Raw genomic sequence first — 25,815 nt, forward strand, 5'->3', positions numbered from 1 at the left:
AAACCAATTGTTCATTTGAGGATCAGTGGAACTTAAGGAACAAGATGTAGTCTTGGGGGTAAAACGATTTTTATGACCTAGCCGAGATTACGAACAACCTGTGAAGGATTAGCTTACTAATCATGGTTGTATCAAATGGACACAAATATATCTATAGTGAGGGGAGTGCAACTACGGGACTATAGTGGAATGACCCGTTAGTTAATGAATGTTGATTAGCTTTGTCTAAAAGAGTTTAGCCAGCTAATCTCGGATCATTGGAGCCCATGATTTATAGGTCCATCAGGTTTCTCTACTAGCTCATATGGAATAAACTTAGAACAGTATGATAGAATAATTCGAATTGTTCGAATTAGATGAAGAGAGAGAAATCGACAAGTATATGTGACGGTCAGTTTTACAGTTTAGAGATATAGCTTTAACATTTAAATAGGATTTAAGTATCAAGAATATGAATACGTTCATATTCGGAAGCTCAGAAATAATGGAAATGGTCAAAGATGTAAAAAGTCAAAGAGTTGACTTTTGACTTTGAAAAGTCAAACTTTGACCGACCTTATATTCAAATATGATTTGAATTTCGAGAAAATGAATGCGAATTCATGCTCGAGAGGTGAAAATTAGTCAACACAAAAGAATCATAAAAATTCAAAATGTTGACTTTTTAGTCAAAGTTGGACTTTGACAAAATGACTATTTTGCCCTTTGACTATAGTTAGTGGGAAAATCCAAACTTTTGTTGGATAATTTCACTAACAAAATAGTGGGCTAGGTCTTGGCTTATAGTGGAGACATTAAGCCCACTTAGATAGTGGATTCTAGGTGTTGAGTTTTTATGGATTTGTTTCATGCAAATGTTGCATGGTTTTTTCTATAAAATGGGCTTTTGAATTTGGATTAAAGACTTTTGTCATTTTTGCAAAAAATTAGTTTTCATAAATGGGCTGAAAAATTAAAAACCCAAACCCAAATTCATTCTTATTTTTCCATCTCTTTCTCTCTCGGTTTTCTTCATCCATCGGGTCCCACAACCTGGTTCTGAGTCCAAAGGATAGTAGGTCAACTCTAGTGGTGGTTCGGAAGAGTTCGGGTCGAGATTCAGCGAGGAAAAGCAGTTTTCGGGAGCTTCAAAGGTAAGTTAATTTACTATTTTTCCTTCAAATTGTATGCTAAATTTCCTTTTAATTAAAAGCAATTAGAGTGCAATTAGGTCTTTTTTCCGCTGTGTATGTCTCGTGTTCCATCACATTGGATGTTTTATTTCCTTTACCATAAACCAATAAACTAAAATCTCTGGTTGTCATTATGTAACTTAAGCATGTATGTGGAGACATACAAGTGGATCATGTCTTAAGTGATAACCAAAATGGTCTGTAGTATATGGATATAGGAGGGAAATCTTATCCTAGTACACTACAGATGTAGCCCACTTTGTAGAATAGTGTGGCTTACCACAGATGGTCTGATCCTGATCATTCATGTGGGAACATGTGAGCGGGGGGTCCTATATAAAGAGTTTGTATAAGACCTGACCATGAACTATTAATGTCTTGTCATGTAAAGTCGTTCATGACAGAGACTTCACTTAACTAGGATGACCATAGGTAACATGACCTCAATCCTGAGTGAGTTGAAAACTGCTGCACTTGAGGGCAGTCCTTTGATTTGCATGGGTGTGATTGGTTAGGTCGCCGACTCAAACCTACCACTTTGGGGATTCGTCTGATTTGGGAGTTGGGAACTCAGCTACCAAGATGGAATTCACTCCTTCCCCAAAGCAGGGGTAAGTAGATAGATTGCTTCCTTAAGAGCTGATCCCGAGGCTTGAACAATGTGGCGCCACACACCTTCTCATGACCCGAGAGGTGTCTACACATAGTAGGACTATGTTGTATTGTTCATTAGAGGGATCAGTGGTACTTAAGGAGTTAGATGTAACTATAGGGGTAAAACGGTAAATTGGCCAGCTGTACTTACGAGCATCTGTGAAGGGTTATCGTGTTGTTGATTGGTTATATCCCATGGAAGCAGAAATATATCTGTGGGAAGAAGAGTTCAGTTGTCGGTCTTTAGTGGAATGCCTGATAGTTAACAGATGGTGGATCTCGTGACTAAAGAGTTTAGTCAACTATTCACGTACCGTTGGAGCTTCGAGCCATAGGTCCATAAGGTCCCATTGGTAGCTCAATGGATTCAAGTTGAGAATCAACTTTTGGGTCAGTTTGAAGTGTTTAAATTGAAAAGAGGGAGTTCGATTATATATGATATGATTGAACTAGTTAATTATATATGATATGATTGACTTTATGTATGAGATACATTAATTGGAAGAAAATGATATAAATATGATTTATATCTAGTCGAGGAGAAAACACTATGATTTATATGTGATATTAAACTATAGTTTAATTGGGCCGACAGTTTCTCGTAACCGTGTGTTAGTGGGAAGTTTCAATAAGTTTTCGTAACTGAAGAATAAAATGAAAATTGTTTTCATTTTTGCAAAATGTCACGTAATTTTCTCAAGCATAGTGTATACTGCTCATCGCTTATCTAACCGATAGATTATACGATAGCTCTATGTTGCTACACGATAGTATACAATCGCACATCTTTCTAAACGATCACATAAGTTTTACTAAACGATTGTCTAGAAGATCGCTGCCTATTTCCTACATGATCGTGTACTTCTTCTAAACAATCAAGCATAATCTATATGATAGACCGTGCCCTTCTCCCACTTGCTTGGTCGTTGTATACGATCTTTATATCCTCCTCCCCTCTACCAAATTCCAACAGAGCCCACTCTTTGGATTCTCACACCGAGAATACCGAGGGATCCAAGTGGTGGTGTCATCCCCATTCTTGTGTTTGTGTGGAGGCCATTCATGAGTAGACGACCGGGTGTTGGTGAACGGTTGCTTAGACGTTCCAGTGAGAGCGAGAGTAGTCCCTGTTAGAGAGAACGTGTTTTCGGTGAAGAAAGGTTCTTCAATTAGTACGTAGCTCTTCTCTTTGTTGTTTATTGTTCAGAGCATGCTTGTAATTTTGTAGTATGATGAATATCTGTTCTGTTTGAATGTAGATGTGGAAATTCTATCACAATGTATTTGGAACGATCTGCTTCCGCTCAGAGGTACTCTTGTATAAGAGTTTCTTCAATTGGTATCAGAGCCACGTTCTGATATTCCAATTTCATTGATGCAAAGAATTGCATTTACATTCTTGGTGGGTAAAAGCATGTCTACTCTCTGTTTAAGCGTTAAATCGTTTGTGGATGTATGGATTAATGGAGTTTTTGGGATGAAGCCTCTGGATTGTTTAATTCTTTTACATTTGAAGTTAATTGTAAAGGCCTCTGCATTTTTGGCATATTAATTGCTGTCGAATCTGTAATTTCAAAATTGTTTGAGTCTGTGAGTCATTCGTGAAGAAGCTTCGTAGCAAGGGTTGTTGTTCTTCGAGGATGAAGACGACCAAATGTTGGTCGGGACGTGTAAACGATGGGGTAGACGATTTAGTATCGAATTCTCGGGAGCTGGTTTTATGCGCGCACACTAGACGATCGTGTAGCTCAACAAGCTTCATCGCTTAGTTACTGACTACATGATCACAGAGTAAATTGTTTGCTTAGCGCTTGTTTAGTGACCATCTAGAAGATTGGGCTTCGTAGCTTCGTTGTCATCTAAACGATTGTTTAGCATCCGCGTGGTTTTGTCTTGTGTGCTAAACAATCGTGTACCTGGCCGCATTTACTAAACAATGGGGAGTTTCGCCCGGTGGTTCAAGAACCGATTTGCCTGTGAACCGGTTTGCTCAATGGAAAAATGTAATAGATGGAGTTTTTTCTTTCCGGTTTTAGAGGCAGTTCATCCTGGTCCATTAATTTCTTTATGAATGTACAGGAGATGTATGTTTTATTTATATGTGATATGGTATGCCATATAGAAAAATCCCACCTTAGGTTATGCATTGGTCATACATCATCTCTTTATTATAAGTGTTATGATTTAGAGAAGCATGATTTAAATTACGTAAGAGCATGCTAATGCATCATATAATATAATAGTTATATTTATGCATGCATAAACCATTAACATGCATCATCTTTATATTATAAGTGTTATAGTATAAGAGTGTATGGAGCATGTGTGCTTGGTTTGTTACATGTATGTGAAAGTTATGTATAGCAATGACCGGACATTGCATGAAGCATGACACATAGGTTAAATTTATAAGAGTTATAAATACCTAGTTGTGTGGCAATGTATGATTTTAGTTGTTTCTTTTATAAAAGTTATAAGGAAACTAGAACTAAAATCTATAAGAAAGACATGCATGCTCACTTAGGTTTAAATCATGGTTTTATGTTTTAAAACTTGGATGAGATAGACTTAAGATCACGGTTCTAATATGATTAGCAACCTTAGGCTTTAATCTTTTAATTAGCTTAATAGGATTAAATTGGTTAATAAAAGGTTAAAGTGTAGCAAATCTATCTATAAGGGACCTTTTGTCTAAGGAGGGTTCTGTCTAGGCTGGGGTATTTAAGGTGACGGAAACGGAACACCCCTATATGGGAACCTACCTGGAAAGGTGAATTAGATAGATTTGATGCATGCACGCAAGGTTAAGGACAGTCCATTAAAGAGTTTAATGTGACTACTTAAACTTGTTTCATTTAAAAAACAAAAGTTGTTTTTGAGCGGATTAAAACGACTTAGACTAAAATCAGTAGCTAGATTGTCTAGGTTAATGAACGCCTAGGTAGAACATTCAGTGGGAGATCTTGGGGAATCTGATGCTTCATTTAAACCTCTCACGTTTCTCCCTTTATTGTCCACACTGTGAGATCTATCCTTGGCCTCATGTCACCCTGGGAGTGTCCCCCTAAAGGATGGTGTTTAGGCAGGTCAATATCAAGGTGGATGGAGAGAATGTTCGTAGTAAGTGGGAGCAAGACGTGCGACAGCATATCCCACGGTCTCTCTCGTTAGGTTGGATAAAGTTACTGCACATCACCTAGAGGCACCCTGGGAGTGTCCCCCTATAGGATGGCAGTTTTGAACTTTTCTTTATTTTATCTCTTGTATAGGATAAGGTTACTTAGTCTCTTGTCCTAATCTTCTTTTTCCCTATGGTGGGCGCATTAGAGCAGGACTCTAGGGTCGAAAATGAGGGGTTACACTAACGCGAAATTGTTAAGGGTTAACAGTTCTGGACCGAACAAATGGTGGCTATTAGGTTCAGTTACAAGTGTTGGTTATGCCTAATGGTTGAGAATGCCTCATCCCAGTGAAGGGGCATCTGATCACCCCACTGGTGACGTTTGTCCTGCCTCGCTGGGGCATCATTGCAAAATAGAAGTCTTATCACGTAGGATACTTGAAAACTGTTTTGCTAAAATTGATTGGTGTTAAATATGGTTTAAGCAAAGACTTATAAAAGTTTGTTCGTTTTTCAACCACGATTTTCAAATGGCTACAGCCGTTATTGCTTTACTAAGCGCTGTAAAATTAACCGACAACAATTACGCTAGTTGGAAACATATGATGACGATGATACTAATCATCGAGGATCTCATGTTCGCCCTTACGGAGGTTTGTCCTCCTATTCCAACTCCAAACGCCGCTCAAAATGTTTGGGAGGCGTACGAGCGATGGACACGGGCGAACAAGAAGGCCTGAGACTATATCTTGGTCAGTCTTAGTGACGTGTTGGCCAAGAAGCTTGAACCTATGGTCTCAGCGCGTGAGATCATGGAGTCCCTGTGGGGGATGTTTGGACAACCATTTGGATAGCTCAAGCACGAGGCTCTGAAATACATCTTCAACTCCAAAATGGAGTAAGGCACCTCTTGTCTCTTATACACATCTAGATGTGTATAAGAGACAGTAGCGCGTGAGATCATGGAGTCCCTGTGGGGGATGTTTGGACAACCATTTGGATAGCTCAAGCACGAGGCTCTGAAATTCATCTTCAACTCCAAAATGGAGTAAGGCACCTCTGTTCGTGAACACGTGCTTAATATGATGGTCCACTTCAATGTGACAGAGATGAATGGGTCTAGAATCAATGAGGGCAATCAGGTTAGCATAATCCTACATTCATTGCCGGAAAACTTCCTCCACTTTGTTAGCTATGCGATTCTTAACAAAGTGGATTATACCCTTACAACTCTCTTCAACGAGTTGCAGACATACCAATCCTTGCTGAAAAGTAAGGAGAGGAAAAAAGGTGAGGCAAATATTGTTTCCTCTTCTAAGACGTTCCATCGAGGTTCAACCTCTAGGACAAAGTTTGCACCTTCTACTTCTAACACTAGATAGTGGAAGAAGAAGAAGGGTGGTAAGGGGAAAGGGAAGACATTTGCTAACTAATAACTGGAAAAAATGCCAGTTATTATAAGCTTTTTATTTAGAATTATGAGGGCTAACAAGTAGAAAATGCAGTGATAATACTTAGAATTTCTGAAAAATTAAGTTTTGCGTCGATTAGTACCTAAATCCTCACTGACCCCAATATTATGCGTTACTCCGTGCCAAAGTGTCTATTTTTGTAGCTATTGCAAGAATCAAACGCATGCACTAGAAATAAGCAATCGCAATCAAGCGCATGCATTGAAGCCAGGCGACTGCAAAGACAAACGCATATGCTGAAAGCCGAGTTACCACAAAAACGAATGCATGCGGTGATCACATGCGTCCATCGCATGGAAGTTGCAGTGATCGAATGCGTCCATCGCATGGAAGTTGCGGTGATCGAATGTGTCCATCGCATGGAAGTTACGGTGATCAAGCGAATGTGGTGATCACTTGGAGATTGCGACCACGGAGTGATAATCATAATAGAAGGGCGATCGCAAGATGGGTAGAATGCATTGATACTTCAGTTGAATCAAGCTCGAACGCATACGTTGGGAGTATCAATAAGATAAGATGATGTGACATTGCCCATACCGCAACAAAGGTAGCAGTGAGACATAACGCAATAATGATAGCTATCGGCATTTAAACTCTATAAATAGCCCTTTGGACCGTTATTTCAAGATATCCGAACTTTTGCCTTAAGGCAGAGGTTTGCGATCATAGATGAGAGCATGAGCGAGATTTTCAGTGAGAATTCTTCATCTCCACAAACCAGACTGAGTGATGACCGGAGCTTTTACCGAAGATAGAGCTCGAGAGAGACATCTCCACCATTCATCCATGGCACCACCAGCAGCCTTGACGCAGAGTCTTTTATTTCTCCTCTAACCTCTGTATTGTATTACATTTTAGCTTAAGATATTAAGACATTTTATAATCAATGCATATCTTGATTCTTTCAACGCCATCTTCTTCATCATCTTTATCTTTATCATCGTTTACCTTCATTATTTGTTTATCAAAGGTGATCGCATACTTAATCGTGTAGCCTAGAGATAGGACGCATGTAGCAACCCACCGAGAGGTGTGCGTTGTGCGAGTATAGTGAGTTAATCCTCTTTGCTTGGTGAAAGGCTGTAGCAACGCTTGTCTATGAGTTGTTGCAATGCTTGTCTATAAGTTAATTAGCCGCGTCGAACTACCTGAAAAGGTAGGAGATGGAATGCACTAAAGCAAAGTATGCATTGTTCCTAGAGATAGGCACAATCTTATGCTCGACGCAACCATTCACTATAGAGATATAGTCATGCAGCTGACCACCGAGAGGTGTGCGATGCGTTAGTGTGACGAGCTGTGATTACTCGAGTGATTTAAGATAATAAACATTACTATGCGTTAATAGTTGTTGTGTATCTACCAATTCTTATCGCAAGTCTTACATTGCTAAATCTGTTTAGTTAGGAGTAGGAGTAGTGTGTAAATCCATTAAACTTCTTCTTATTACTTTTATTCATCGCCTCAAACGTATTGTTTCACAAGAATTATTGAGTGACAAGTCCCTGAGTTCGACCTCGGATTACCCGAGAAACTTGTGTTCTTGTTATACTTGGCGAGAACTTAAGAAAACTTGTGATAGGAACGCGTGGTCATTACATACTAGATTAACGCATATTTCCATTCAAACGCATGACCTCCGACGCATAGACATAAACGCATAGCTTAAGCCATGTACAACGCATGATTATGTTCAAACCCCAATTTTCCACCAATACTAACCCGCTACCTGTCGCCTAGAGGAATAGGCATCTGACACTGATTGACAAAGGAAAGTGTTTCCAATGCAACCAAGATAGCACTGGAAGAGGAATTGTCCTCACTATCTGAAGGAAGAGAAGGTAGCCAAGGCGAACAAAGGTAAATGTGATTTACTGGTGTTAGAAACTTGTTTAGTGGAGAATGATGACTCTGCCTGGATTATTCATTCGGGTGCCACTAATCATGTTTGTTCTTGTTTTCAGGGGATTAGATCCTGGCGGCAACTGGAGGCTCGTGAGATGATGATGCGAGTAGGCACCGGTCACGTCGTCTTAGTTGTGGTAGTGGGAGGAATCCAGTTGACTTTACATAATAGATTTCTTGTTTTAAAAGATGTATTTGTAGTTCCTGAGTTGGAAAGGAACTTAATTTCTGTAAAGTGCTCGTTACAATGTAAATATACTCTTTAGTTTAATGTGGATAAAGTGTTTATTCATAAAGATGGAGTAGAAATTTGTACAGCAAAACTGGAAAATAACTTATATGTGCTAAGCCCGTTAGCCTTAAGTTCCCTCCACTCCATAACATAGAGATGTTTAAAACTACCGTAACTTAATCTAAACATCAACGCGTTTCTCCAAAAGAAAATTCCCAACTTTGGCACCTTCGATTAGGGCACATCAATCTCAATAGGATTGAGAGGTTGGTGAAGAATAGCCTACTAAGCGAGTTAGAAGAAAATTATTTACTAGTGTGTGAATCTTGCCTTGAGGGTAAGATGACTAAAACACCTTTTACTGGAAAAGGTTATCGAGCCAAAGAGCCTCTAGAGTTAGTACATTCTAACCTTTGTGGTCCTATGAATATGCGAGCCAAGGGAGGCTATGAGTATTTTATCAGTTTTACTGTTGATTACTCTAGGTATGAGTATGTTTATTTGATACAACAGAAGTCTAAATCCTTTGAAAAGTTCAAAAAGTTCAAGCCTGAAGTTGAAAATGCATGGGATAGACGGATTAAAACACTTTGATTAGATCGAGGTGGAAATTTTTTGGATTCGGGTTTCAGAACTATTTGATAGAACATGGAATCGTTTTCCAACTCTCAGCACCGGGTACACCTCAGTAGAATGGTGTAGCGGAGAGGGGAAACAAAACCTTGTTGGACGTGGTTCGTTCGATGATGAGTTACGCTTCCTTACCGGACTTATTTTGGGGTTTTGCAGTGGAGACTGCAATATATATGCTCAGCTGAGTTCCTTCCAAGCGTGTTGTGAGAACACCTCTGGAGTTGTGGAATGGGCGTAAAGCTAATTTATGTCACTTCCACATATGGGGTTGCCCGACACATGTGCTTGAGGCTAATCCAAAGAAATTGGAATCATGGTCGAGGTTGTGCCTCTTTATAGGCTACCCCAAAGGTACTCGATGTTGAGATTGGTGTCCTAATTCTCCTGGAGTCTCGTTGTTTGTAATGATACACATCGTTTGATGAATAAAATAATTGTTATTTCATTCTGACATTTACTCATATCCAATAAACAAAGCTCCATGGTTATCTTAATGTAAACTTAAGCATATATATGTGATATACAAGTGGATCATGCCTTAAGTGAACCAAAATACAAGATACAAGGAACAATAAAGTTAACGAGGATAATAATTGACAAAAGCTTTATATTGAGAACACCATCATGAAGCAAGAAGATGTGTTGGACCTAAATGTAAAGTTGCGAATGATGATGGCTCTTTGGTAGAGGAAAGCGAGTTGTCCGAATGAAACAGGTACTTAATTTTTCTTTCTAGGAGTTTGTGTATTCAACAGTGTTTCTTCCAGTGACATGGAGTTTTGATGATTATTTTTGTATTTGGCTATACAGGTTCCTTTTGCTCGTTCATCACTAAACCATGATGATGTGTTCATCTTAGACACCGAGGGCAAGATATTTCAATTCAACGGTGCAAATTCTAATATCCAGGAGAGGGAAAAAGCTTTGGAAGTGGTCCAATTCTTGAAGGATAAAAATCATGAGGGAAAGTGCGATGTTGCAATTGTTGGTAGGAATAGAAGGTACACTGTTATTCTGATCCTCCTCTATTTTAATCATTCCTTGCCCCTTTCAATTTTGTTTTTTTATTCATGGTAGATGATTTAAACATTATATTGAACATACCAGATGATGGGAAATTGGATACTGAGTCTGACTTTAGTGAATTTTGGGTCCTATTTGGTGGCTTTGCACCCATTGGGAAGAAAGTCGCAAGTGAAGATGATGTAATTCCAGAACCTGCTCCTGCTAAGCTTCTCAGGTATTTGTTTGGAATTCCTTGATTTTATTAATAATCAGAAACACTATTTGAAGTATATTTCATGTGGCAAATAATTTAGAGTGGATATTGGCTCCTAATAAAAAATCTATAGTCTTCCTGGCCTAATACAGTCCTTTTTGCAAACAGAAATTTATAATGAGCCTATTTTGATATTCACAAGCAAATGAACCTACATTAGAAAGTATTAGCTGATATTTTTTCCCTCCTCCAATTTGAAGATTTGCTCCTTCTGTCCTGTTTAAGCATAAAACTCAAGGAGCACAAGATCATTGGAATTTAAAGGCATCTACTTAAAAGTGTGAGGATAAGTCAGTCTGTGTAGCCACCATTACAGATTAAGGAAGCCAACTGAAGCACCTGGTCTCTCCTAAGAATAAAATTAATACATATACCTCAGTTTAATTGTGAACCTACAACATCTTTTATATCTTAAGAGTGTTTGGGTCACTGCCATTTAGACTAAGATCACAGGATAGTCGCTTCGCCCTACAAAATTTGACTGTTAAGAAGCTTGTAGAATTTTAATATTTTACTCTTGTGTAGGTGACCACCATGAGATTTGAACCCATTTGCAAAAGTTTCTTTACGTTTTTTTAATAAGAAACAAAGAGAAATGAAAGAATACAAGGCCAAAAAAAAAAAAAAAAAAAAAAGACAACAAACCTTTTATATGCTCAAATGGTACTAGGCCAATTTGTAGGGTTAATTGTGAACGTACAAAAGTTCCAACTTTCCTACTTAGTATTATTATTATTATTATTATTATTTTGGTAGTTTTACTTGTTAAATTAAAAAAAATTAAAAGGTTTAATTCTACTAATTTGTTATAAAAATTAAATATTTATTTATTCTTGGTATTGGATGTGATGGAAGAAGTGCTTTCCTTTTTAGCTTTGGATGCTTGTTTCTTGAAACTTTTATTTGTATATATGGAAACCTTAAATTTTGCTGTGCCTAATGAGTTCTATTAACTGTTGATTTGATCCTCACTCCTGGTGTTACGTATTTCTAATTTCTGTCAATGATTTCTTTAGCATTAATGGTGGTGAAGTAAAAGTTGTTGATGATGAACTATCAAAATCCATACTGAAAAATAATAAGTGTTATCTCCTGGACTGTGGTGCTGAAATATTTGTTTGGGTTGGAAGAGTGACACAAGTAGAGGAGCGAAAAGCAGCAATTCAAATAGCTGAGGTAACCTTCTATGCCAAAATTTCAAGTAATTAAAGCTATGGACGGGATTTATCAAACAATACTTTATATTCAGGAATTTATTGTTAGCCAGAATAAACCAAAGGCAACTCGTGTGACTCGGGTTATACAAGGCTATGAAACACATTCTTTGAAGTCCAACTTCGAGTCCTAGCCAGTTGGATCAGTGACTACAGGTGCTGAGGAAGGAAGAGGAAAAGTAGCTGGTAGTTACCACATCTAATTGATAAAATGAGTTTTTTATTCTGCTTGCTTTAATTATTATTAAAAATGATACTCTTTTTGTAAACAGCTCTATTGAAGCAACAAGGTTTCGGTCTCAAGGGATTAACAAAAAGTGTACTAGTGAATGAGGAAGTTCCACCGTTGCTGGAGGGAGGCGGGAAAATGGAGGTTTAGATGATACTAGTATTGGTTGTTTGAAATGGTTATATTAGTTTTGTTGTTTAATCGGGGTCCTGATGGTTTTCATTCTCTAGGTATGGCGAATCAATGGCAGTGCCAAAACTCCATTGCTTGCCGAAGATATTGGTAAATTTTATAATGGAGATTGCTATATCATTCTTTACACCTACCACTCTGGTGAGAGGAAAGAAGATTATTTCTTGTGCTTTTGGTTTGGAAAGGATAGCATCGAGGTTAGTTAGCATTTAGGGTTTATTTTGAGAAAATCTAACCATTGTAAGTTACATATTTAAACTTGCAATGTGGTGGTACACTTGCCAATTCAGTTGAATAACTAGTGCTGATTCTCTAAGAAAAGAAATAATGAAAGATGGTTTCCTTGATCTAATGAAAGTACTCTTGATTCCTGTAAAAGAATAATTGCTTGTAATCCGTACAAGTGTAGGGATGTTTTCTCATTCCTTACATTTTCATATCATGACATATTTAACTGTATTTGTACATAAACATATGTGTTTATTGTTGTTAAACCATTTTCTATTATTTCAAACCTCACGAAGATCAAAAGATGGCTACACAATTGACGAATACAATATCCAACTCGCTGAAAGGGAGGCCTGTTTAGGTACCATAAACATAAAGTATACGTGATAAATAGTTTCTATCTTTGGGAATTTCCTTATTATATGCTTTTTTTTTTGCAGGGTCACATATTTCAAGGCAAAGAGCCACTCCAATTTATTGCCCTCTTTCAACCTTTTGTGGTGCTCAAGGTGGTAGTCTTATAAAGCTTCTTTCTTAACTCATCTCTTTTGATTAGAATCACGTTGTAGTTTCTTTTACAAGGTTCTGATGTGGAACTGAGAGGGTCCTGGAGAGACATAGATAACCATCATTTTCTTAATGAATTCTGGTGTAGGGTGGCTTGAGCTCTGGTTACAAGAAACTTATAGCAGATAAAGCTTTGGCTGATGAAACTTACACAGAAGATTCTGTTGCCCTTATTTAGGATATCACGAACATCCATTCACAACAATAAAGCAACACAAGTTGAAGCTATACGTAGTAGTAATTTTGATCGGTTTATTTCTATGTTAAGTGCGGTTCATGCTTTTTAAAATGCCTTTCAATCTTCCCTCTTGAGGTTTGAAATATATGTGTGCATACATATTCAAGCTGATTGGAAATAATGTTATAACATTGTCATTGGGTCATGTTTCATGTTTATGCTGAAAGCCTGTACTAATTTAAGCCACTGCAAGTCTTATGGTAACGTCTCAACTTATGATTATCTAGGTTGCAACCTCACTGAACTCTACCGAGTGTTTGATGATGATGTGTCATGTTATACTTTTTGACCGAAAAAATGGATTTGGCAACGGAATTTAAAAAAAGGACAATAATTGATAAAACGGACAGATTTTGGGCTTCAATGTCGGTTTAAAAGGCTTCATTTGATTCTTGGACTTCAGTTGCAACCGAAATTAAAGGCCGTTGCAAATTTCATTAAAGGGCTTTAATGTCAGTTGCAACCGACATTAAGGACTTTAATGTCGGTTTAAAACCGACATTAAAGCCTGAAATTCTTCTAGTGAATATCCCACCATGTATTATAGTGTCGTTGGGTGCCTTTCATATCTCACTGTGTCAAGGCCTGACACTACCTTATATAAATTGAATCAATTCAATATGTAGCCCAACCAAGACAATCTCATCTTGTTGCTGCTCATACGTTGTTTTGGTACTTAAAGGGCTGTCCTAGTCAAGGAGTCCTTATACAACCTTCAATATCCTTTCAGCTCAAAGCCTTTGCCGATGCAGATTGGGGCTCTTGTCTCGATTCCAGAAAGTCCAGTTCAGGGTTCTACGTGTTTCTGGGAGATTCTTTACTAAAAAGCAAACTATTGTTTCTCATTCCTCAGCAGAAGCAGAATACTGAGCTTTGGCAGCTGTGGCTAGTGATCTTGTTTGGAATACTCAGTTGTTAAGTGACTTTCTTATACAACCTCAAGGTAAGACCTTGATCTTTTGTGAGCCACCAATTCAATCATTCCATGAACGCACAAAATATATAGAGTTGGATTGTCACTTTATACGAGCATGTTTTTCATGGAACTGTGAAGCTCATGCCTATTCGAACTCATCTTCAGCTTGCAGACCTCTTCACAAAAGCTCTGCCACAATCTACTTTACACTCTTAGTTATCCAAGATGGGAGTTCACCATTTTTTGTCCCCATCTTGAGGAGGGAGTATTAGAGAATAAGTTTGTTAAGCTGTTACGAGTTTGCTATAAAGTCTGTTAATTATTTTTGTGTTCTGATATGTACTGTTGCCTATATGAAGGCTTTCTTCCTTCATTAGTTATTTACTCTCGTCCTTAATAGAAGAACTTATGTGCCTTAGGCAAACTCCTTTAAATAACTGGGACTCTTAATCTTAGAAAATACGTAGCTTGTATTTGATTATAAGGTCAAGGCAATATTTAAATATTTTCTTCTTGTTGAAGGAAATATTTAATGTGTAACTACGTAGTCTTATGTAATCACAATTATTGCTTGTGGCCTAACTATCATCGTTTGTTGTTACCCTTCCATCCTCTTTTGTCAGAAGTGTTACGGATATAGTTGCTACTTTACCAGCAAAGAAGGATGCAGACACTTGCGAGGTTTGTCCTTTTGTCTTCCATACCTTCGATTATTTATACAAGAGAGATGTGATTATCAAATTCAGTAAATGAATTGCATTATAAATATTAACTCATATTGTCTTAAATGTATTAACAATAATTATAAGGATAAATTGCAAAAACTACCCTAAAGTATGATGGTAGTTACAATTATACCATCAAACTTTCAATTGTAAAAATTGAGTCTTACTTGTACAATTGTTAAAACTGGACCCTTAAACTTACATAATGATAGAAATTGCAACAATTATACAAATTTGATGATTCAATTTTTTCATTTTAGTATCACATTTCTATAATTATGTAAGCTTGAAGATACAATTTTAACATTTGTATAAATTTGATGATAACCACTATATTTCAAAGATAGTTTTTGCAATGTTCGGTAATAATAATAATATTTTATCTCAAATTGAAATTTGTTTTTGAAGCAACAATTTAAAATAATTTCCTATGGGTGTTTACTGTTTGCTTTCTTGAAGTGAGGTGCCTATATCAATTTTTTTTTTCTTTTTCTTTTTAAAAGAAACAAAAATAATTGCCCGGAAACCTATATATTATGGGGAAAAAGTCAATTTATACTCCTAAATTTTTGGAGTTTTATCGTTTAAAGCTCACTTTCGTAAGTGCATTTACTTATGCTTCTCCTTTAAATATCGTTCAGGAAACATTATTTGAGACTTATTATTATTGTATCAATTAAGGTTCTAAATTGTCATAAATAAATCAATTTAGACTACTTATTAAGTTTATTATTGAAATCATCCATGCATTCATTCTTACATGTGTGTAACTTTTTCAATATCATAATTAACAAAATGAACTATTGAATCGTTGCTGGGACAAGCATCTAAATTGATTCGATTATATAAGTTTAAGAATTTAATTAATAAAATTATAACTACGAAAGTTTAAGATTTAAATAAATACAATGATTAGTATAGGGTTAAAATTCAAGTATAAATTGATGTATTTCCTCTTTTGAACACAAACGGACCTAAAAGCCTGTATAATCTCTTTAAAACTTAATAGGATTTGAAGTCATTAAAAGACAATTCTAATACCAAAATATAGTTGGAACTTTTATTAAGAGAAAATGCTTACAAATTTTACCAATTTGGATCAAAGAAATAGGTTGATAGGTGAGCATACAATCCCATTGTAGCAACCAGAACAAAACCGGTGGAATCATTCGAGTTGAACAACCATAAGCTCTGTTCGGGTTTGGACGTGAAATTGTGGTAAAAATGAATAGGACTGAATAGGACCGAGGATACAATTCTCTGGCTTACACCTGCAATTATACAGCTCTGTAAAATAAAACAATAACTAATCATCAATACATATACAATCTAGGAAATGCAATAACTCATTAACAGGAAAAGAAAATACGAGGAATTTTGAAGCGGATTTGTGATTTGGTCAGTGTGACACGGGCTGCCTTCCTCGGCCATCTAAGAAAGAAAAATGAAAAAAGAAATAAAAATCAAGATTCAACTTAAAGAAATGTTTTCCTTCAACCTTACTGCAAGAAAAAAGAAAGATACAAATGAAAAAGATCAAGATTCTAACTCAAAGAAATACCTTCAACCTTGACTTGGATAGTCAAATGTTTTTTTATGTGAAATCCTCAGCCAAAATGAATGTGGAGAGGTGATCCATGGAAATATTTTTGTAGCATTCGTCATGGCAGCAATACTCGGTGAAGAAGTCAGGCAAGAAACTAAGGGCCACTGATGAGCAGATCGGTTGGGAGGTGATTAAAGAAAAACGTGCCGGAGTGCTCTCCCACCCCACCTTATTCACATCAAGTCCTCTAAGAATGGACAAAGCATCCGAAAATTCTTTGATATCACACGTAAACCTAACCATCGCTCTCATATCGATCAGATAAATAAATTCACACTTTGCCTCTTCCCACTACTCATTATATATAGAGTCACTCGCGCGTTTTCTTTTCTTTTTACTATTCAAATGAATTATTGTTTTTATTTTTTTTTCATATTTTCAAATGCACTAAAATTTGTCAAAAAAAAAAAAAAAAAAAATAAATAAATTGGTGTAACTTTTTTTTTAAAAAAATCTTTTCAAATGTAGTAAAATTTGTTAAAACTTAGCCTGTATAGTTTTAAAATGTTAGAATTTAGTTCCTATGTTTGATAAAACCTCATAAATTGTAGAGATTATCCATAAAAGTTTTTATCAAACTCTAGGAACTACGTTCTAATTACAAACCAAGAGACAAATTTAACTTTTTCAAATTATAGGGACCATGTTTACAATTTAACTTTCATTTATATTTAAAAGTGTAACTAGATATTAAATTAATTTTGAGGGATAAAGTAGTATTTTAGAGTGATTTTGAACCTGGAGAAAATGACTTTGATATATGCATTTAGACGTCCAAAATTATGAAGCTTAGCTTCAAATATATAAATACTCCATATAAAGTATATGTGATAGACCCCCAATAATGAGAGTAGAAAATTCAAGCACACAACTCTCAAAATTGTTCTGCCTTCAAAAACCAGCTCAAAAGTTAAAATCCACTCTACTTAGTACTTACTCTAAATTGAAGAAAATCAGACATGAAGATTTCCATGAGTAGCGGAATGATCGTTCCAAATTTCATTCGTATATGAACATTGATAACTTGTAGAAATACAAGTTATTTATGTTACCTTATTTAGATATTGCGGCCAAAAGTGAGTAAATATACGTCGATTGTAAGAAAATTAGCTTAGGAATACAATAGTTATGAATTATCGCAATTACACCCACTAACATCATTAAGATGGAAGAAAAAGAGATTTCTACTCTGTTTTGCAGGAAACCAAGTCACCGCTTGCGATCAAGGCTCAAGATGAACGGACTAATGCATCTCTATCACATTGTGCCCGACAATCAACAATGAAGAGACGATCAATGCAATGATGGTGCAATGCGATAGTCGATCCAGAGCTGAATTTCAACCGCATGCGGTACTAAAAACAACACCGCATGCGAGCACCCAATCAAAAGATACAGTTGAGCAACACAAATGTGGAGGATTGTGACACGTGTGCAACCAATGGTTGTGCAAATTTGACGGTCTGATTGCATAAAAGAAGGAATAATTATCCCACCATCTTCAGAATTTTCATAACAAAAAGTGGGGTCCACCAGCCAAGAGTCAAAGTTTTTCACCTATAAATACCCCCATAGACCTCAGAGAAAAATATACTTGATACGGGGCTAATTGATGCTAGATCATTGAGAGAGAGGCTAAACTGAGTACTGATCGGAAGAAATCCGGGAAGAGAAGAGACAAGGCCGAGAGGTGAGTCTCAATGCTATTCTGCCAGATCCCCGCCGCGAAGCTTTATACTCAGATCCTTGCTATCGGTTGAGCAAGCCTGAGAAGGAAGCTCATCCTTCCACACGATCCATCCACACGGCAAGCAAATCTCCATCCAGATCGGTGCAAAGACGTTGGCGCTTATTTTTATTTGTTTCTAACTCTATTCATCACTGTATTTCATCTTCTTTATCTCTTCATTCACAAATCATGTATCAAACACTGAATAGAAATATTGAATGTCTCGATCGTTTCCATATTCCCTTTTCTGTCTATTTTCGTTCCTCCGTTCATCATTTTCTTCATAAAGTCTTCTTAATCCATTGGTAATTAATATGGATTAAACGAGTAACTTAATCTGGGTTAAAGAGATAAATGCGTTTAGCTAAGGCATGCTAAATGGCATCTTCACCTGTGAAAGCAGAAGTGAAGATGCCATTCTGATCTATCGAGAGAAGGTTAGAAGAACGTGTTAACTAAAGCGAGTAGTACTTCTAGACATGGAAGCAACCTTGCGTTCATTATGTTCGTCTCTGTTTCACCATAGAAATGTGGGAATGCGATCGATCACTGAGAGGTGTACGCTAAGGGAAAAGTGGAACCGCAATTATATCATTGACGCAATTAAGGAACTTGCGTTGTTGATATTAGTTATCTTTTCTTTTCTGCGTCACACATAAGACTTGCCACCACATTACACGATCTTTGTATAATCTTCACAGCCCGCCTCAACCTCAGTATCTTGTATCATGAAACCTGTATCTTGTATCATTTTAGCTTAGGTTTATTGCACTTTATTTTAGTATCGCATTTTATTGCTTTCCTTTACTTTATCGCATGTTTATATTCTTGTACACAAATACTTTTATAAATTAAAAAACCTGGTCGCATGTATCCCAAACATAACGCAATAACCTCAAACAGTCCCTGTGTTCGACCTCGAATCACACCGAAAAACTTACGGTGGAATTATACTTGGTTCCAACACAAGGAAACTTGTGACACGCACGACATACTACAAGAACATCCATTAATAACGCATATCTAGAAGTAGTATCACATAAATTGAATCAAGTCAGGTCATCATTGTATATCTTTGGACTTGAATTGTGCTTGCATTGTATATCATCAATTTCATGTCTACAAGTTTATGGTAACATGAGCTTGTAGCACATCATCTAAGCATCACATCAATAATGCGTTCATCAAACATACACAATTACAATCAAGAAACAAAAACATACAGGCTATGCACAAAATGAAATTACTGCATGCTTTACATAAGATCAAGGGAAAGAATATACATACATTTGAAGACCCATCTTCAATCTCCCTTGATCATTAACACTCGTTCAATCTCCAAGACTGAAACTCAGAAATGCTCGAACTCAGCGATCTCCAAGATCACGATCAATCAGCAACCACCACACGAACACCGCGAACTCAACGAACAGCCTCCAAAAACCTCCGAAACTTATGTCAAGTTGAGTATGACACCACCACAATGGCTACCTTGGTATTCTTGGTATGAGAATCTAGAAGTGTGGGCTCTTTGTGGACTTGGTTAGAGGATGAGACTAGAGGAAGAACAATCATGTAAATGATTGAGTAACTGGAAGATGACAAGGTCTATCACATAGACGATGCCTAATAGTTTAGAAGAAGCTCTGCGATCATTTAGCAAAAGCTTCGCGATTGACCAACTAAATGACTGTCGTATAGCGTCACTCCATGATCGTATAGTCTCTCTTCAGCTATCGTTTAGTGAATCTCATTCACTTGACAGCCTTTGTGTGAGATGTTTGCGAGAATAGCAACTCTCACAAATCATCCTAAATTGAGGAAAACCTTTTTCTTTTTATCTCACGGATACCATGAAACCACCAATAATCTCCCACTTAATTGGTTATTAGAGAAAGAGAGATAATTATCTAATAATTAATATAATTATAAATATACATGATAACTAACTTACCATACTATATTTATAACCTATAGTTTTAATATTTCATCTTATGAAACATATAAACCATAACTCTTTTCCTATTTCATAGTACTTAATGTAAATCTCATTTACATTAATCCTTTACTTGATGAATCTCATACATCACACCGACCATATCATATATAATCAAATTACCTCTTGTCAATTTGAACATTTCAAATCAACACCAAGAACTGATCCTCAACTTGAATCAATTGAGTTACCAAGGGGACCTTATGGACCTATAGCTCGAAGTTCCAACGGTACGTGAATAACTTACTAAACTCTTTAGTCACGGGATCCACCATCCATTAACTACAAGGCACTCCACTAAAGACTGACAGCTGAACTTTCCTTACTACAGATATATTATGTGTCCATATCGACTAATCAACAGTGCGATAACCTTCACAGGTTTCCCGTAAGTAAAGTTGGGCCAATAGCCGTTATGTCCCTGTAGTTACATCTAACTCCTTAAGTACCACTGATCCTTCTAATGAACATAAGTCATAGTCCTACTATAACTGAGTCCTCTCTTCCAAAGAGAAGCTATGGCCACTATGTTCAAGCCTTGGAATAAGCCCTTAAGGGAATAATCTATCGACTTACCCTTACTTCGAGGAAGGAGTGAATTTCATCTTGTGTAACTCAGTTTCCAGCTCCCAAATCAGAAAATTCCCCAAAAAGGTAGGCATGTCGAGTTTGCAATCTGGCCACTCTCACCCATACTAATCAAAGGTTCGTCCTCAAAGGCAGAAGTTCCCAAAACACTCAGGATTGAGGTCATGTCACCTATGGTCGATTAGGTAAGATGTAAATCTCCAGTATCAATGGCGTTATATATAGAGACAAATCATCTCGTGGTCCGGTCTTATACAAACTCTTTGTATAGGACACCCCCGTTCGCATGTCTCTACATGAATAGTCAGGATCTACCATCTGTAGTAGTTCACAACACTTGCAAACCTCTATAAAACGGGCCATCCATAGTGTCACCAGGATCAGGTATCCCTTCTTAATTCTTATACTACATATCTATTTAGGTTATCACTTAAGGCATGATCCACTTGTATATCTCATATACATGCTTAAGTTTACATATGATAACCATAGAGCTTTGTTTATTGAATATGAGTAAATGTCGAATAAATAACCATTATTTCATTTATAACAATGTGTATAGATTACAAACTACGAGACTCAGGGAGAATTAGGACACTAATCCCAAAAATCTCCCACTTGTCCTAATGCCTCGGAAGACTAATGTACAATATACAATAAACTAGAGCATACCCTAGTATCATCTCCCATTTGCCCTAGACAAGATGTTATATGTCCCGTAAACTCAGACTCTTCAGGTGACCCTCAAACACTTTAGCCGTGAGAGCCTTTATAAATGGATTAGCAACGTTATGCTCCATCGCGATCTTCCTGACTATCATATCACCGCGATGCACAATCTTTCTAATCAAGTGGTATTTTCGTTCTATATGCTTGCCTCGACGATGACTCCAAGGTACCTTCGAATTTGCCACGCCCCACTATTATCACAATAAAGAGTGATCGAAAAATCCATATTTGGAACGACTTCCAAATCTATAAGGAATTTCCTTAGCCAAACAACCTCCTTAGTTGTTTCATAAATGGTTACGTATTCGATTTCCATAGTGGAGTCTACGATGCATCCTTGCTTGATGCTTTGTGGTGACGAAAATTTGGAAGTTAAATTATTCACCAACTAAAATCCGTTGGACGCAGTATGCGATGCATGTTCTTAAGGTATGCGTTGATAGTCATACGTCGATGGTCATGCATTGGAATGATAATGCGTTAACGAATGTGTGCGATGACCATGCGTCCTATCACAAGTTTTCTTGCATTCACACCAAGTATAACATGAACGCAACTTTCTCGAGTGATCCGAGGTCGAACACAGGGACTTGTAGCTATATGTATGTGGTAATATGCATGCGGCAGTTTAAATAAAAGAATGAAAGGGAGGTTGCTACATTAATCCTACTCCTACTTCTATCTAACAGACAACGCAATGAGAATATGCATGAGAGGTAGAGACACGACAACACTTAACATGAAATAAATATATGGGAAAATAGATAAAATGCGGAGATGATTTCATTACAATACTTAAGAGTGACTACAAGGGCAACCTTAGTCAACACAAGCTATGCGATCATGCTACACTCATACACAAGAAATCATTTTCCAATGAAAATGCGGTGCTCCTAAGTCTAGGCTGCATGTGTTGAATGCAAAAGTGTCCATAGAACTTATTCCTAAGTCTCTTGTCATATGCGATGATGTAAAATGCATAAAAGCAAGATGATCGCATATAATCATATCCTATCTCTAGGATGCATGCGATGAATTAATAGCAAACAGTGCTTATTCCTAAGCTCCCATCTCTTGTGTTATGCGTTCTAATCTGACCCTCCTGAGTCTAGATTCTGACCTGACCTTTCCAAGCCTAGATCCTGTCCTTAGACTACCCTCTCGAGTATTCCTAATGGACGAATGAAGCATATATAATACAAGACAATCACATAAACTTTGCTGACCTAAGATTGTTACTATCCCTAGTGAACAATGCATACATTGTTTAATAAGACCAACCACTTACCCTCCCGGGTAGTTAGTTGTTGCTGACTTTAGTCATAAACAAGCAATGCGTTAGCCTATAGACAGGCGTTGTCGCAGCTTCACACTAAGCAAATAAGGTTACTCACACACTCACCAACGCACACCTCTCGGTGGGTTGCTACATGCTTCATATCCCTAATCCACATGACTAAGTATGTAATACCCAAGCAATCCCACTAAGTGTTGCAATGAAAGTAAAGATGCTAAGCAAAGAAGATGGAGATGGAGTCGAAGGAGACAGAGAAATACATTGAAAACAAATTGTATTAATACCTTAATCACAAAATGTCATACAATACAATATAAGAAAGAAAGGAAAATTCATCATCTTTTAGTTTTTCTCGAGGTAGATGCGTTGATGCATTCATTCCACCAACATTGCGTTGGTCTCATTAGTATGCGTTATCGCATAGTCGCAATCATTCAATGACCGCATTCGCTTAATATCGCAACTCTACATGATGACCGTATTCGCTTAATACTGCAACTCTACATGATGACCGCAATCGCTTGACGAGCACAACTCCCATGCGATGGATGCATACGGCTGATTACCGCAACATTCATGCATTGATCGACACGTTCGATTTTGCGATGGAGAGTTTCTTCGTATGTGGTCGTCTATGTGGTTGCCCGGTTTTCGCATTTGCGTTTATTTCCTACATTAGCTACAAAAATAGAACATTGAACGCATAATTAATGCAAAATAACGGGTTAGCTGAGATTCGACATGTTGATCGACGCAAGCTCACTTTCTCGTGAATTCCTATTATGATTGACACATATTCTGCCTAACAACCTTTATAATTCTAAGTAAAAGGCCTAAGATGACATGCATTTCTGCATGTCATCACTTCGCCATACTATAGCCCCGCCATTCAGGGCGAACCCTGACCTCGATATCGATTTACGAGAATCTCTATCAGTCTGAAAGTCAGAGTCTGTGTATCCTGTAAGGATCATATCCTTATCTCCATACACGAGCATGTAGTTCCTCGTTCTTCAAAGATACTTGAGGATGGTCTTGACTATCGTCCAGTAATCGAATCCTGGATTGGACTGATAACGACTGACAATCTCTATTACGTAGCAAATGTCGGGTCTGGTACACAACATTGCATACATTAAGCTTCCAACAGCTGAAGCATAGGTTATCCATCTCATCTCCTCATTCTCTTGAGATGTCTTAGGACATTGATCCTTAGATAATACGATTCCATGCCTGAAGGGTAACAAACCCCTCTTGGAATCCTACATCCTATACCTGATCAATATTTGATCGATGTACGATGTCTGAGACAAGGCTAACCTCTTGTTCTTACGATCTTGAATGATCTGGATCCCTAGAACATACTATGCCTCACCCAAATCTATCATTTGGAACTGGGCAACTAACCACTTCTTAGTGTCAGTCAGATACCCTACATCATTCCCAATGAGTAGTATATCATCGACATACAGTACCAGGAAAGCTACTGAGTTGTTGATGATCTTCTTGTAGACATAAGGCTCATCAACGTCTGATCAAAGCCAAACGACTTGACCTCAGTGTCAAATCTAATGTTCCACGATCGAGACACTTGTTTCAGCCCATAAGTGGACCTATTAAGCTTGCGAACTCTTTGCTCTTAAACTGGAACTATGAACCTCTCTAGTTGTGCCATGTAGATGATCTCCTCAAGATTACCATTAAGAAAGGCAATCTTGTCGTCCATTTGCCATTTCTCATAATCAGAAAATGTGGCTATGGACAGGAGTATCCTAATAGACTTGAGCATGACAACAGGTGAGAAAGTTTCCCCATAGTCCACTCCCTTGACCTGGGTATAACGCTTTTCCACGAGTCGAGCCTTGAAGGTTTGCATCTTTCCATCTACATCTCTCTTTCGTTTATAGATCCACTTACACCCTATAGGTCTTACCCTATCAGGTAGATCTACAAGCTCCCAGACATTATTGAAGTATATAGACTCCATGTCTTGGTTCATGGCCTTAATCCACTCATCCTTGTCAACATCTTCCATTGCTTACTTAAAAGACAATGGATCCTCAACCACATCATTAGAAATGATATTCTGAGCTTTAGCCAAACCTATGTAGCGATCCGGTGGGTTCAAAACCCTCCCACTACATCGAGGTAGTCTCAACTCTTGAGCTAGTTGACTAGATGCACCAAACTCAACAACTCTTGTTGATCTGTCGGTCTGTTCAACAACTCTTATTGAACCCTCAGTAGTCCCAGTCTCCCTAAAAATCTCACGTAAAACAAGCTTACTTCGTGACTTATGATCCCGGATGTAGAAACAAACACTTTGTTCTCACTCAGATCATAGAAGTATCCACCCCTCATTTCCTTGGGGTGGTCTACAAAGAGGCAAATTTTTTAATGCAGTTCCAACTTTTTTGGGTTAGTCACAAGCACATGTGTCGGATACCCCCAAATCCTGAAGTGGCGTAAACTACCTTTACGACCTCTCTACAACTTAAAAGGTGTTTCAGACACACTTTTCAAGGAAACGTTGTTCAGAATGTAGCATGCTGATGACATGCAGAAATGCATGTCATCTTAGGCCTTTTACTTAGAATTATGAAGGTTGTTAGGCAGAATATGCGTTAATCATGATATGAATTCACAAGAAAGTGAGCTTGCGTTGATCAGCACGTCGAATCTCAGCTAACCCATTATTTTGCATTAATTATGCGTTCAATGTTCTATTTTTGTAGCTAATGCAGGAAATGAACTCAAATGCGAAAACCAGACCACCGCATAGATGATCGCATATGGAGAAACTCTCCATCGCAAAGGCAAACGCATCGATCAATGCATGGATGTTGCGGTAATCAGCCGTATGCATCTATCACATGGGAGTTGCACTCGTCAAGCGATTGTGGACATCATGTAGAGTTGCGGTATTAAGCGAATGCGGTCATTGAATGATTGCAGCTATGTGACAATGCATACTAATGGGATCAACGCAAGGTTGGTGGAATGAATGCATGAACGCATCTATCTCGAGAAAAACCAAAAGATGACGCTGACATTTCACCTACCACGCCGTTAGTGACAGAGGTTCAGAGA

The 25,815-nt window shown here is 37.5% G+C and overlaps 1 pseudogene; it reads left to right on the forward strand.

The window, feature by feature from the left end:
* Positions 1–14,058, forward strand: part of LOC120068953 — a 23,002-nt pseudogene extending 8,944 nt beyond the window's left edge.
* The last annotated feature ends 11,757 nt before the right edge of the window (positions 14,059–25,815 follow it).

Source organism: Benincasa hispida, unplaced genomic scaffold (genome assembly GCF_009727055.1).
Source record: "Benincasa hispida cultivar B227 unplaced genomic scaffold, ASM972705v1 Contig159, whole genome shotgun sequence".
NCBI lineage: Eukaryota > Viridiplantae > Streptophyta > Magnoliopsida > Cucurbitales > Cucurbitaceae > Benincasa > Benincasa hispida.